This window comes from Rousettus aegyptiacus, unplaced genomic scaffold (assembly GCF_014176215.1).
Source record: "Rousettus aegyptiacus isolate mRouAeg1 unplaced genomic scaffold, mRouAeg1.p scaffold_m13_p_8, whole genome shotgun sequence".
Taxonomy (NCBI): Eukaryota; Metazoa; Chordata; class Mammalia; order Chiroptera; family Pteropodidae; genus Rousettus; species Rousettus aegyptiacus.
This window is the reverse complement of record NW_023416311.1, coordinates 50,501,364-50,505,962: the sequence shown is the minus strand read 5'-3', so window position 1 is coordinate 50,505,962 and position 4,599 is coordinate 50,501,364.

Genomic DNA, 4,599 nt, shown 5'->3' with positions numbered 1-4,599 from the left:
TTTATCACCTTATAATTGTGAAGATCAGATATCCAAAATGGGTTTCACTGGATCAAAATCAAGGTGTCAGCATTTGGCATTCCTCGGCTCGTTCTCTTCTGTCGTCAAAGCAAGAAATGGGCAGTTGAGTCTTTCTTAAATCACGTCATTCTGACACTGACTCTTCTACTTTCCTTTTCCACATATCAGGATCTTTGCAATTACATTTAATTTGGAAAATCCAGGATAATCTCACTATTTTAAAGTTAGCTGATTAGAATCTTAATTCCATCTGCAACCTCAATTCTTCTTTACCAAATAACATATTCACAGGCTCCAGATACTAGGACATGGACATTTTGAGGGGCCATCATTCTGCCTACCAAATAGGATACCAAAAACATTTGTGCAGATTTGCCATACCTGATAGTAAAGATAATGCTTATTATGTTAAGCAATGACTTTAATATAAAATTCACATTTAAAAAACTATAAAAACTGATAAGCTTCCTTTTATCAGTTCATGGAAACAAAGTAACACAATGTTTTACTTTTAGTCTTAGAGATAAGGAAGAAGAAAAATGAATTCAGTAATACATTGCCATAAGCATTTTATTATTAGTGTCTGAAACAACAAACAAATCCTGTTTTCCTAAGTAGTCTTATGATTTCTCCTTAAAAAAAAAAAAAATACTTCATGCTGCTACTCATGCTTTTAGAATAAAAAAGTATTAAGAAGTATATTAATAAAAAAATAGAATGTCAACATTGCTGAATCAAAGGAAAATTATAAAATAGTGGATGTAAAGTAAGAGGAAAAATAAATATTGAATATTATTCTGCAGAATAAACTTGCTCTTATATTGTATTTACAATCACATGGATATCAACGCATATATGTGCTTGGAAGAAAGAATATTCAGAGGAGTAAAATAGAATCCCTTTCCTCAAAGAGCATGACATTTACTCAGAGTGACAAAACCACACTCATAAAGGCATGACTAGCTATACTTAGCATGAAATAAGCAGAAAAGCACCTTTTATGTAAATGCTATAAGAGTTAAATGTGAAGAAAAGAAGGAAAATGAGTAATTATATGAAAAAGTCTGATGGGACAAAAATAAGTTTTTTTTTTTTTTTTTTTTTTTTTAAATAATGGAGTTTATATTATAGAGCTGTGTTTTAGTTCACAGCAAAAATGTGAGGAAGTACAAGGATTTCCCATGTAAACCCTGTCCCCGGTCCTCCACATGCATAGCCTCAATTACCCGCATGCCCCACCAGAGAGGTACCTTTATTACCATTAATGAAACTACATTGACAAATCATTATCACTCAAAGTCCATAATTTACTTTAGGTTTCACTCTTGATATTGTACATTGCGTGGGTTTGGAAAATTTTATAATGACATGTATTCACCATTTTAGTATCATACAGAGTAATTTCATTGCCCTAAGAATGATCTGTGCCCTGTCTGTGCATTCCTCCCTCCCCTTTAACCCCTGACAACTATTGATCTTTTTACTGTCTTCATAGTTTTGCCTTTTCCAAAATGTCGTATAGTTGGAATCATACAGTATATACCCTTTTCAGACTGGCTTCTTTCACTCAGTAATACGCATTTAAGCTTCCTCTATATCTTTTCATGGCATGACAGCTCATTTCTTTTTAGTGCAGAATAATATTCCATTGTCTAGATGTACCAGCTTATTTATCTATGATCTATGAAGGACATCTTTTTTGCTTCCAAGTTTTAGTAGTTCTTAATCTGTTATAAATATCCAAATGCACATTTTCATGTGGATATAAGTTTTCAACTTCTTTGGTAAATACCATGGAAGAGCAATTGCTGGATCTTATGGTAAGAGTATGATTAATTTCGTAAGAAACCGCTGAACTGTCTTCTGAAGTAGCTATACCATTTTGTATTCCCACCAGCAATAAATGAGATTTCCTGTTACACCACGTTTTTGTCAGGATTTGGTGGTGTTAGTGTTCTAGCTAGATTTTGACCATTCTAACAGGTAGGTATTGGTACCTCATTTTTAATTTGCATTATCTTGATGGCATATCATGTCGAACATCTTTTCATATGCTTATTTGCCATGTATATATCTTCTTTGGTGAGATATTTTTTAAGGTCTTTGGCTCATTTAAAAATCAAGTTGTTTTCTTATTGTTGAGTTTTAAGAGTTTCTTTATATTTGAAGTAGCAATTTTTATCAAATTCTTTTACAGATATTTTCTGTGGCTTGTCTTCTTGTCTTTTGCAGTTTTGTAGTTTTATTTTTAGTTAATTTTTGTAAAGGGTATAAAGTATGTATCTAGATTTATTTTTTTTTTCATGTGGATGTCCAGTTGTTCCAGTCTCATTATTTGTAAACACAAGTTTGTCAAAGATCAGTTGACTATAGTTATGTAGATAGATTTCTGGCCTCTGTATTCTGTTCCATTGATCTATTTGGCTGTTCTTTCACCAACACTACACTGTCTTGATTACTGTAGCTTTATATTGTCCTGAAGTCTGGTAGCTTCAATTCCCCAGCTTTGTTCTTTTCCTTCAATATTTCATTGGTTATTTTGAGTCTTTTGGCTCTTCATATAAACTTGAGAGTCATTAGGCTGGGGAAAAGTAAACAAACAAACAAACAAACAAAAACCCCAAAACCCTAATAGAAATAGCATATATGCCCCCAAAACAAGCTATGTAAAAATTTTTTAAATAAGTGCACTCTATTTTTTAGATAAAAATCTTTCAAAACAACAGACCATGAGGGAAGGAAGAGAAAAATTAACAACAGCCTTGTTCGGGAAATGATTTGGAACTTCCATCCTAGGTTAGTTGTGTGAAAGTTTTAGCAATGACACTGTTGAGAGCCTTGCTCACATATGCAGTTAATAAGCACAGTCTTTCTTATCAAATACATTGCTAGTCTATAACTTGCATTTACAGGTTTTCATTACAGTGTGGGCAAACTTTATATCCTTCTAAATTCTATTTCCTAAGCACACGTATTTTTTAATTTACATCTTATTTATTTCAAATGTTTCTTAGTATACATAGCGAAACATTGGTGTGTTAAAAAAATAAAATAAAGAGTTGCCAAATACCCATACTCAGTAACCAAATAAATAAAAGATTTTATAACCAGAGCTAAAGAATGCTGTTTGTCAGATACACACCTGCAAACAAAGAACAAGGATGTAACTAGCACATTAGTAACAGATAAAGTAGTTCTAACTTTTGTCTTTCCTGATGGCAAATGACCAACAATTTAAACCATACAAATTTAAGGGCATAACCCTTGTCTTTCCTTATCTGCTCTACCTACTACTTCCAATAAACAAAATTGCCTATGGTTTATGTGGGGGGAGAAATGTATGGGCCAGAAGTGACTGCCTTAGTCTCCTGCTATTGCACAAGAAATTAACCACTGGCTTTCACACCTAACTTTCTTTATCTCCTTCCTTCTCCCTGAGCTAAAGTAAATAAAAACTATTTTTCCTAAATAATGTAGGCAGTTCCTAGGTGTGGACTTGGTTACACAAAGCAGAATTACATATTAAAAATAGTATATGACAATAACAACTTTAGATAACTCACCACCATGTGATATATCTACCTCAGATAAAAAAAAAAAATAAGAGAAATTAACCTGTTATAATATTTTATAGTAAGCAAAAAACAGAAACTCTGTCACAAATTAATTTTTATTATCATCGACTGCATTGGTTCTTATTATATGACTAATCAAACAGTAGTTTCATCTGTCAGCTCATGATACAAAAGTTCAATTTATATAGTCTTTGGAAACACTTTTGCAAAAATTGAAATTAATTGAGGTACCCATTTTAATCTAGTTAAAAATTATATTTGTTTGCTCTAATATCAGCCTGTTTACTACCAAAAAAAAAAAAAAAAGAAGGATTCTAGGATTCTATGTTTACTGACTTGAAGGTAATCAAATATGTTTAAAGAGGTACTAACTAGGCTTTTGGTCATTTCCAGGTTCAATGAAGAGTAAAAGAGATTCTTTTTTTCTTATTTTGAAAACAAACTTCCTTGTAAGCTTACATTTTGTCAGTAGTGCAGCAGTTTTAGAATTGGAACATTTCACAGTTTTTGTGTCTTCGTGATCCTCCTGTAATCATTGAGCATGAAGACTTTTCTCCTATGAAATTTCTTACATGAAGTCTATGACTGGTAGCAAATGTTTCCTGCCACCTACTTAGTCATTGTTTCCTAAGTGTCATTCATAGAAACTTAATCACATTAATTTAGAATCTTTCTTCTTAGTCAAACAACAACAATTGAAGTGAGGATTTTAAAAAGTCATAGAGGAAATTGAAAAAAAAAGCACTGAGATATGCATAAAAAATAATAGTTAGGGCAGGGTGGTTGTTTGAATGTTAAAATAGCATACATTTTTTCTCTTGTAGTTCCAGAGGTCAGAAGTCTGAAATCAGGGTGTCAGCAGGGACATGCTTCCTTCAATGCCATGGGGAAGAACTCTTCTGTCTTCTTCCTAGCTACATTCCTTGGTGTTCTTTGATTTATAAATGTATCACTCCAATGTCTGCCTTATTGTTCACATGGTGTTCTTCTCTATGTGTTCTAT